This window comes from Triticum dicoccoides, chromosome 3B (assembly GCF_002162155.2).
Source record: "Triticum dicoccoides isolate Atlit2015 ecotype Zavitan chromosome 3B, WEW_v2.0, whole genome shotgun sequence".
Taxonomy (NCBI): domain Eukaryota; kingdom Viridiplantae; phylum Streptophyta; class Magnoliopsida; order Poales; family Poaceae; genus Triticum; species Triticum dicoccoides.
Genome location: NC_041385.1, coordinates 623764234 through 623775751, shown reverse-complemented (window position 1 = coordinate 623775751; position 11518 = coordinate 623764234). Strand labels below are relative to the sequence as shown.

At 49.0% G+C, this 11518-nt stretch overlaps 1 pseudogene; it reads right to left on the bottom strand.

Annotated features, from left to right (window-relative positions):
• Positions 1-3986: 3986 nt before the first annotated feature.
• Positions 3987-8006, bottom strand: LOC119279725 (annotated as a pseudogene).
• Between the last annotated feature and the right edge of the window lie 3512 nt (positions 8007-11518).

Sequence of the window (11518 nt, the reverse complement as noted above, 5' to 3'; positions counted from 1 at the left end):
CACCCTATGCAGCTCGACCAGCTGTTTCAGCTGATTGATAAAGGGCACAGGATGTTCTGGCGCAAGCTATTGCGACCAGAACAGTTTCTCCGTGGAACTCCCTTCTTCGGCTCGATAGAATTGTGTGGCATCAAATATGCTGCGCGGCAAATCCGCAAACGCCCCTGGAGAGTCCCGAATTCGGGTTAGCAACAGGAATCTTTCCTTCACATACTTGCTTTGCATAAAAAAAGCCTTACGCGCCGAGATCTTTCTGGCTCCTGGATTTCCTGGAGGGCGCCTTGGGACTCATCCTGGGCATCGCGTGCGGCTTGATGAGCCCTGCTGAGTTCGGATTCTTTATCCGACAAGCTCTACTCCAAGGTCTCGCACCTCTTCACAGCTTCCTGGAGTTCTTGTTGAACCTTAGCGACCCTGGCCTCGTGTTTTTCACGATCGGCCTGCTCCTTGGCTGCCCTCTTTTCGGCTGCGGCCACCGCCTTCTTAAGAGCCTCGACTTCGGACGTTGCTCCTGGCACACATCATGATGTTTTTTCGTCACAATCAATCATTGACTGATACTGAAACAAAACAAGGTTTCACATACCTTGATTATCCTCTAACTGCCTCTTCACTTGGCCGAGCTCTTCTTCGGCCTGTTCCAGACGCTGCTTCAGTCTAGAGACTTCCGCAGTATGAGAAGTGGCAGTCAATAAAGATACCTGCTTAGACAAAACATAATAATAAATAAGGGTGTTGCATGGTAAGTCTCATGCGAGCATATATTCGATCCTCTATCCGGCTTTTCTTTTTGAACACCGAACAGTGTATCAGGGGCTACTATATATACTATGACACTCTTCAAGCCTCGCCACTTACCTCAAATCCTGTTAAAAGGCTGGTGCAGGCTTCAATCAGCCCGCTTTCCGCAGACTGAATCTTCTCAATCACCGCACCCATAAGGGCGTGGTGTTCTTCAATGATGTAAGTGTTCTTTAACGCTGTCGATAAAGTATTCGACACCTCTGGCTGGACAGAGGTCGCCGGTGGAACAGGCGCACCCCCTTCTGTTGAAGAAGGTTTCCTGCCTGACTCCGAAGCCGTGATGGTCTCCGGAGTTGTGTCCGGCTGGGGGCCGAATTCAAGAAGACCCCCGCCATCAGTATCCATGGGGGTCTCCTCCCCCATGTGGCCGGCCACCGGGGTTTGATCCTTTGGCGCCGCTCGAACGGTCTTTCCAGCCCCTCCTTGGCCTGGGCCCATTTGGGACAACGCTTCGATGTCGTCTGCATGTTTGGGGGAGGTGGCCGTCGGAGGAGTTCCGCTATCCCTCGCGTCCGAACCTAGTGAATCCTCCGACGAGGACTGCTCGGCGCGGGACCTGGCCGGGCTGCAATTTGCGTGGCTCAATACATTAACATTGTGTGATAATGAGTCCGGATATGTTAATGTATTCAGATTTTATGTACTCACGATTTAACTAGGGGCTGGACCCTGGGATCCCACTCCGGGCTACTGTCGATGGCGGTGGTGGAATCATCTACGGAGGAGGCTTTCCCCCTCTTAGACGACTTGGCCTCCAAGCGTTTGGAGGCCGTCCTTTTCTTTCTCCCCCTCGCTGGGGGGGGGGGGGATTGGCTTTCCTCCTTTTCCTCGTCCTCATCAGAGGAAGAGCGGGCCTCCGAGTCTTCGGACACTTTGTCCGAAGTACCCCTGCAACGAAGGCCGCCCCTGGTCTCTTTGGCCTTCTTCTCGGCCTTCTTCTTAGGCACCTTATAAGGCGCCGGGACCAGCATCTTCATTAGAAGTGGGCTGACTTGCTCTTCTGGCAGCGGGCCCGAACAGTAGATCCCCTCCGCCTTTCTTCGTCCAGCCCTGGGAGAATTGTCGGAAAATATGTTAAGCATTTTCTTTAAAATATGTGGCTGAAGCGTACGTTTTGTTAATATCTGAAAACTTACCGAACTTGTGGGACAGGACAGTTTGTACCCACGGTCCTCGGCCGAGTCCGGCCACGATTTGCCGGACTTGAAGAGCACCTTCCAGATATCTTCGTGCGTTGTGCCGAAGAGCTCCGTCAGGGTCTGGTGCTTGGCTGGGTCAAATTCCCATAAATTGCAAGCCCTGTGTTGGCATGGGAGAATCCGGCGAACCAACATCACTTGGACTACGTCAACAAGTTTGATGTTCTTGTCTCCCATGCTCTTGACACGCGCCTAGAGCATTGCCAATTCGTTTGACGAAGACCAGTCTAGGCCCTTCTCGGGCCAGGACGTAAGCCGCAACGGGGCTCCGGATCGGAATCCGGGAGCCGCGGCCCATTTGGCGCCGCGTGGCTCATTGACATAGAACCATTGTTGCTGCCACCCTTTGGCAGAATCATGAAATGTACCTGATGGCCATGCGACGTTGGGCATCTTGCTCACCATGGCGCCTCCACACTCGGCATGCTCGCCGCCCACCACCTTGGGCTTCACATTGAAAATCTTCAGCCACAACCCGAAGTGTGGAGAGATGCGGAGGAAGGCCTCGCACACGACGATGAACGTCGAGATGTTGAGGAAAGAATTGGGGGATAGATCATGGAACTCGATCCCATAGTAATACATGATGCCGCGAACGAATGGGTGGAGGGGAAACCCCAACCCATGGACAAAGTGAGGGAGGAATACGGCCCTCTCATGGGGTTCCGGGGTATGGACGATCTGTCCCGCCATCGGGAGACGGTGTCCAATCTTCTTGGCCAGATACCCGGCCTCCCAAAGTTTCTTTATATCCTTCTCCCGGATAGTGGAGGCCATCCACTTGCCTCCAGCTCCGGATCTGGACATTTTCGGAGTGCTCTTGCGGGCGGAGAATGCGAAGGCTTGGGTGTTGGAGCTCGAGAATGGATGAGTAGAGGAAGGAGAAGGCGTGGGTGAGAGAGGGAAGTTCTTATCCCTTTATAAAGACAGATGATGCGCCTCCCCACATGCCCTAAAACTCGCTTATTCCCCAGGCATCGTGCTAATGGCGCGATTGGGTTACCCATGCCCGTATTGATGAGAATCCCGTGATACGGGGACACGATCTCTGCTTCGATAAGACATGTCAATAAAACCGCCTCACGAAACATGTCATGGCAGGCTGATAAAATGGTTCGAATAATAACCGAGCCGCAGTGTGATGTCACGCTATGAAGAAACTGTCGGCAGATTAAATTCATGAAATATTATACTCTCTACGGTGGTATTTGGAATTTGTTTTGCAGAGCCGGACACGATTCTTGTGTTTCAGATCTACTTTGCAGTATTCGGAGAAGGAACCCGCCTTGCAATGCCGAAGACAATCTGCACGCCGGACTCGCTCGTCATTGAAGCCTGGTTCAGGGGCTACTGAGGGAGTCCTGGATTAAGGGGTCCTCGGATAGGCGGACTATATACTTTAGCTGTACTATTGGACTATGAAGATACAAGATAGAAGACTTTGTCCCGTGTCCGGATGGGACTCTCCATTGCGTGGAAGGCAAGCTTGGCGATTTGGATATGTAGATTTCCTTCTCTGTAACCGACTCTGTGTAACCCTAGCCCCCTCCGGTGTCTATATAAACCGGAGGGTTTAGTCCATAGGACAAGAACAATCATAATCATAGGCTAGCTTCTAGGGTTAGCCTCTACGATCTCGTGGTAGATCAACTCTTGTAATACTCATATCATCAAGATCAATCAAGCAGGAAGTAGGGTATTACCTCCATAGAGAGGGCCTGAACCTGGGTAAACATCGTGTCCCCCGCCTCCTATTACCATTAGCCTTAGACGCACAGTTCGGGACCCCCTACCCAAGATCCTCCGGTTTTGACACTGACAACTTCCTTTCCCTTTGATTTTCTTTCGTTCTTTGAATTTTTCTCTCCCATACCAGGAATCTTATCTTTTAGTTGACCCAACACCGGGTTCTTGCTAAGTGTCATGAGCTTCTTGCGCTTTGGGACAGTGGGTGGGCGCGGTGGGGATGCTGCCATCCTCTTGCTACCACCTTGATGAAGCATCTTCAAATACAGGACCTCTCTTCAATATCTTGTCAATCATGGTTTTTGAGCCAATCCAGTCCAAACCCTTTCCTGCCTCTTCCATTTCTTCCTCGGAGCTTTGTACTGCATCGTTTATGATTTTTTCAAAGGTATTATCCTTCTCTTTCATGTCAAAGATTGCATGAGTTTCCAGCAAAGGGATATCAAATTTGTTGGGGATTGCTGGCTCTGATCTACACAAGTCAAATAATGAGAAACTTTCCTCTGGCACAGCTGCTTCGGTTCCAACTGATTTCAGATCTTCACCCTTCAGACGCATGTCCTTTTGGATGAAAAACTGTAGAGTTACACTATCATCAATTGAGTTTCTGCTGCTACTATTTCCTCCATCTCCAGAAGTGTTTGCCCTCTTTGAACTGCTGTCACCGCCACCCATACCATCATCATCATCCTTCCCACTGTCACTACCTCCATCAAAGGCCCCTCTGTCATCGTCATGTGTTTCCTCGCTGTCATCACTGCCCCCATCCTTTCCTTGCTCATCTCTGTCAACGTTCTCGACATCCTCACCTTCCCCCTTGCCTGTTCCATCTTTTTCCTCTTCCTCTTCCACTTCATCATTACCGGATTCTTCATTGTCTTCATTGTTGTCAGCATCATCCTCACTGTCATCATCATCATCATCATCGTTGTCACTGTCATCATCACGTTCTTCATCATTCCTTCCCTCTTGATCCTCCTCTTCTTCTTCAGAATCATTGCCAACTCCCGGGTCAACATCTTCTTCCTCTGACTCACTTTCCTCTACAAATTCTTCTTCTTCACTTCCCTCCGCCTCTTCTGATTGCTTGGCAGTAGATTGACGCTTCCGTCGCCTAGTGTGTGAGCTTTGACCCTTTGTTTGATCACTTAACGGGCCCTTGAGAGCAGACAAATCTGGTTCCTCTTCATCAAGCTTGGCAAAACCTTTGATGAAGTTGCCAAGATTGTCTGATATTCCTTTATATAGATCATGAACCATACCTGCTAACTTGAACTTCTTCTGCATAACATTAGAATAAAAACAAAAATTAAAATTTAAAACAGAAAAAAATGAGATAATGAAAGTATATCAAAGTATATATCTGCTCAACTCCAAACCTAAGTTTGGTGAAAGTATATGAAAGTAGTGTGCAACTGAGATGCTAAAAGTGTGCAACTGGAGAGGGGTAAGTTAGCAGGGAGTAAAAAAGAAGCATATTTTGTAGCTAGGAGTTGTGGAATCTGTGTAAGTGAAAACATATGTTTGATTTCAATTAGAAAAAAGGTGAGATAATAATTATGTGCAACTCATGCATGCATTGGGCACGGAAAAAGTAAAACCAACAAAAAATCATGATTTTTATTCTAATAAAAAAAGTGTGGGTGAGCAAAAAGGATAACTCACATGGGGATTGTAACTCATTGGAACCTTTGATGCCACAAACGCTTCTGCCTGCAGTAATCCTCCGAAGAGTGTTGAATCCTCTTTGCTTCTATACTGCTCCTTGAGCTGTTCACAGAAAGAAAGGATCATTTTACAACAATAACTTCAACAATAACAAGTCTATATTGTCTGGATCTAAAAAGGAAAAAGACTTAATATATGGGCAACTACCACATGCCCTAGAAGCACAAAAAGTAAGTGAAAAAACTATGTGAAGTCACAAATGAGAAGTGGGACCTTAAAGGAAAATATGAAACAAGCATGTGTGCAACTGTCACAAGTCTGTGTGCCAACTACCACATGCCCTAGAAACAAAAAAGTAACTAAAAATACTATGTGAAGTCACAAATGAGAAGTGGGACTTTAAAGGGAAAAAATGAAACAAGCATGTGTGCAAACTGTTCATAAAGTCTGTGTGCCAACTATCAACATCGACTTGTGCAACTACCACATGCCCTCAGAAGCAAAAAAAACTGACTGAAATTACTATGGAAAGTACAACTGGAAGTGGTACTGTAAAGAGGAAATATGAAACAAGCATGTGTGCAACTCTATTTAGTCTATGTGCCAACTATCAATATAGACTTGTGCAACTACTTATAGGTATGCGAAAGAATCATACGCAATTACAGACTTTTAGCAGAATTTCCAACTCACTTGAAGTTTCCCAAAGACACCGGGAAAAATCAAGTACTTTTTCATTATCTTGTTGATTAGATTCTTATCATAGGCATTGGATCGAACTTCGCAGTGGCTTATTCGCACATCAACCTCAAGTGCGTCAATGTAGAGAATCTATACATGCACCATCCCCAAGAGACAAACAAAAAAAGGGAAATAAAACATATAAGAACATTGGTGATAAAAAGCACAAAAAACATCTAGAAAAGGTATGTCTAACAGAATACAATTAATTAGAGCTCACCATCAAATGATACAGGCAGCAACAGATTGTTTGCTTGTCCTCACCCATGTTGCGGAATGCTTCATTTATGTGGTCAGTAACAAATAAGCTCACATTGCTCTTCAACAGAACATCGGGTTCTAGCACAACGCTGTAGCAACATGGGCTCAGAGAGAGACTAGTTGTAGGAGCTAAAAGGGTGCTGAAAGCAACTGCAAGCCACCCGGTGAGGAACTTGTTATCAGTTGTACCCTTCATAGCTTTCATTGTCTTGGTGAATTCGGTAACCGTGGGGTGTTTGGGTGGCCCAGTGTGGTTGAACATCTCATTAAAAGCCTTAACAGACTCATTTTCAACAATGTATTTCAGCCGCGGCCCTCTGTTTGGTAAACCAAAGTTCGTATGCACACTAGCAGCATCTACTGGAATAGTTCCCCTGCCTGGGAATACCAAAGCTGAACTGGCTGGGTCGTATGACTGGACTAGAAACTTCATCAAGTCTGAAGGCAGTGTGTCTTCTAGGTTTACCAAACCTCCTAACATCTTCTCATATAAGAAAGATCTCTGAACAGGTGCCAAATCGTTGTTCACCTTCACAAACCTCCCTGGGGATGCCCTAATCCTTCCAGCTTGTGAACGCCACCGAGGAACGTTTCCTTCGTTCCCTTCAACTCCAACTTCACCCACCTGAGACAAAAAAAGGGAAATGAATACAGACAAATTGTGCAACTAGTGTACATACGTCTGCAACTGATTACATAGTCGATTATTGTGCAACCACAGGTTGATTGTTGTCCAACTACTATACCTTATTGTGCAACTGACATGTAAACACTCTCAAATTAAAAAACCTGTCCAAAAATGTATTATGATTTGGTGCAGTTGTGTGCTCAATTGGTGCCAACTTTCAAATTTGAGAAGGTAGGTAAGGAGATTCCAAAATCTATCATAAAACAAAGACTAAAAACACTAAACAACGCTTTTCATATTTGACATGGTAGTATACAACACTTTCAAATTTGCACCACAAAAAATGTAAGGCAAAAAAATACTGGTTAAACACAACAGCCAAGTGTATGATTTTCGTATGCAACACTGAACAGCACATGTGCCAACTAGTACGAACATACTCTGCAACTGAAAAATAAAAATGTACAAAAAAAGGTACCTCATCAGCTTCTGCAGAGGTTGGGACACCCCCATCAGATGACTTGCCTTTTCTTTTTGTTCTGACTCGCTTTGCAGCACGGGATGCAGTAGCATCCTCCACCTACAAAATAACCAAAATGAGGCCTCATGTTAAAAAATCATGAAAAAAACAAAGAAAAAAAATAAAAATATTGAATTTCTTTTACATAAACTCAAAATTGCTCATTGCGTATTCAAAACTTACCCCTACTTCATGGGCTACTTCATTACCATCATCGGGGTCGGTACGAGCACCCGCTGAGCGGGCCTTTTCCTGTTCCGCCGTATACACTTTGATGCAATCCTCTGCATGGCTCAAAAGAAACAAAAACCAAAAATCAAAAACAGAAAAGGAAAAAGAGAAAGAAAACAAGCACATATATTCGATCATATTTGCTCCCTTCTAGCTCATAGAAAACAACCTCTTCTCCACTTCCACCGGCATCTCCCTCTTCGACCATTGTCATTGGAAGAAAAACAGGTCCCGACAAAATCATTCTAATTGCACACACACAAAAAATGTAGCTCAAAGCACTAACAAAACTTGTTAAACAAATGCATAAAAAAACAGCATCCCACCACTAAGATATTTCAAAAAATCCCGTGCCAACTGGATCCTGGTTTTGCCAAACATTGACCCTGGTTCTGCCAACTCAGATATGGTAATGCCAAGTGAAAAGTTCAAGAACACATATCCCAGCTGTGTGCGACTATTGAATCTAGATCTGCCAGCTGGGAACTGGTTCAATGCCAAGTATAAAACCTGCAGAACATAGATACCCGAATGTGTGCAACTATTGTACCTATAACTGCTAAAAATGTGTTTATGGCAACTGATGTGTGCAACTGATGCAGCTGATGTGTGCAACTGATGCAGCTGGAACTGCCAATTGGGTATCTGGACAAATGTCAAGTTTAAGCACAAACTCGTTGTGCAACTACTATTTGTGCAACTGCCAACTACAAGATACTCGTTGTGCAACTGAGTAATGAAAACATTCCCTGTGCAACTACTATAGTGCAGTTGCCAACTGCAAACAAATCTTTGTGCAACTGGGCATGAAAAAAATAAAAAATCAAACGGATTCAATTGCATGGTGAAATATCTACCAACTAAAGTACCGACTAAAATGCAACGGTACCTAGGGTTTCGATTCACTTGTGCAAAAGGGACACAGACACTAGATCTGCTATCAGCTAGGCCTCCCCGCTACAGGCACTGCGGAGCGAGTCCAGCGGGCGCGGCCTCCCCCGCTACAGGCACTATGGAGCGAGTCTAGTGGGTGCGGCCTCCCCGGCTACAGACAGGGCGAGAGAGCAGCGGCCGTGACCTCTGCAGCTACGGGCGCCGCGACAGCACAACGGCGCGCGGCCCAAACACGACGAGCAAGTCTAGAGGGCGCGGCCTACCCCGCTACAGAGGCGGCGAGAGCGCTGCGGTCGCGGCCTCTGCGGCTACGAGTGCGGCGGGAGCAGTACGAGCACCACTTCCCCCGCTATGGGCGCGGCGAGAGCGCTATGGGCGTGGCCTCGCCTACAACGAGCGCGACGGGAGCACTACGGGGTGCGGCAAGAGCATTACGGCCGCGGCCTCCATCTGTACGGCACGCGGCGAGATCGGTACGGCATGCGGGGAGAAGGAGCGAGCGGTTGAGCAGCGAGCGTACCTCAGCCGACGACGAGCAGCGGTGCCTCCCCCTGCTGCGCCTGCGCCTCCTGCGCACCTTTCAACGGCGTCGACGGCGAGATCCAGTGGCGAACCCGGCAATGATCAGCAAATCAGGAGGGAAGGGGAGGGGAGAGGGAAATGGAGCGGTGACGGGTGGTGGATGGGGGGACGGAGGAAGTGGCACGAAATTCGAAACTGTCCACCGCCCACTACTTTGTCTACGCTCACTAACAAACGTACTCTACGCAGTCAATGACATGGCGGGCCCGGGGGTGCGCGCCGCCGCCTCGGCATAACCGGACCAGGTGTGCGGGAGATGCAGCGCGCCCGAAAATGGACAAAAAAATACCTGGCCACGCGCGACCGCACGATCCCACGCCATCGCATGGTGTGACGCCGGCCGCTCGAGGAGCGCTGCGAGCGCACGCGCACTAATATGTATTTAGGGAGATTAATTATGCCGGCGGCCCTGACATGCCGCCACGCAGGCAGCCATAACACGACGAGACCCGCGCTCTCCAACTGTCGGCAGGGGGGCATCATCATCGCCGCAGCGCTGTACGTGCCACTGTATCCCCGCCGCACAGCCGCAATGGGCAGCCGCGTCGCTCTCCCGCAGCCGCGAGCGAGCGAGCGGGAGCAGGTGGGCACCGCACGATCTTCCTTCGCGTCACATTTCACGCACGTGGATGCGGCACATACGCCCGGACAGAGGCACCGTGCGCGCAGCGGCAGCGCCGCAAACGCGCGCGGGGCACCACCAGCCGTCCGTCCGTTGGTGCGAACAGAAGGAGACGCGCTGCCGACGCGACGCGGCGCTTTGCCCCGCCGGCGATTTAGCGGCGCGCCATCGTCCCGAATTCTCTGCTGCTACTGTACTCCGTATCTTTCACCTCGCTATCGGCCACGCGCGCACGCGAGATCGCGACCGCATCGATCCAGCCAGCAGATCGCCGCTCTTGAGGCACAATGCAGCTGGTGGAACAAACCCGGAGCGACAGTGACCCCGACCTGATCGTTTACGTGGCTCACTCTACTCCGACACTACTCTATTTCTAGGGCGGCCACGGTCCGTGGATCTGGCCACCTAGCTCGGCTCGGATATCTATCTATGTGGTCTATCTGTCTATCTCCAGCCGCTTTCTCGACGACCAAGTGTCAAGTGTGTGTGCCGCGCAGACGCTCCACGTAGCTGCCCACGGCGGCACCACGCGACAGGTCCCGTCGATCCGGGGGTTGCCATCGCCAAACCAAAAGACGATGGATTTTATATGATGCCGAGGCGGAAAGCGGGGCCGCCGCCGCCGCCAAGGCGTGCACTGATTTATTATTCCGGCGGCGGCGGGGGGAGAGAGAGAGACAGAGGGGCGACAGTCACAGAGCCGGTTGGGATATATGCATTTTGTTTGCTGTTGCTGTTGTGTTTTTGACCTCCGGATGCATGCGCTTACTAAAAACGCTTAGATCATCTTCAACAGGCGTCCAAAAAGAGCTCCGCCCGCTAAAAGTTTATTTTTTGGGGCGTCGGTCAGCTCCAGCAGAAGCTGTAGCGCTAAAAGTTTTTAGGCGCGCGCTGAAAAACGCAATAGCGCGCAGCATATTTAGGGCGCCGGATTGCGCGCGCTTCACAATTTGCACTGTCTGTTTTTTGAGCGCGCGTTTTTGGTCACCTGCTAAAGCAAAGTTGGTCCCGGCGCTTTAAAAGTGCTATGGTGGCGCGCTATAACATTTATTGGGCGCGGATTTTTTGTGCGGCTGTTGGAGATGCTCTTAACATAACAGAGCCGTGAGCCTCCCGGCTTGATCTTGTCCCCCGAATTCAACTGCATCACTCTTCATCCTGCTGCAAGTACCCCCACCCTATCTATTATGATGCTCCGCTGCTGATGCTCAACTTCTGGGTTCTGATGAATGATGATCCAGCAGCATTGAGAGACCCTACTTCGCACGTGGTTTTTAACTCCTGCGGCATGGCATCGGTCCCCTGCTTATGGGTTACGAAAGCATCGATCGGGTCAGAACAACTTGGGTGAAAATGGAACGGCATCTGCTATTAATCACGGATGCTCACATACACACACATACACTTAACCCTATGAACGCATGCCTACCATATCCCTATCAGCACCGACGAGATACTCAGCCAGCACAACATCTTATTTCAGACACATTTACGCTGAATCTAGAAACTGTATTTGTGTACGGAAAACATTGTACAACACTTAACATCAGTGGTTCAGAAAGCAGGCGCACTGCTCTTGGTACATCGCTGGGTCGGCGCGTGCGTGCGACTGCCACTGATCC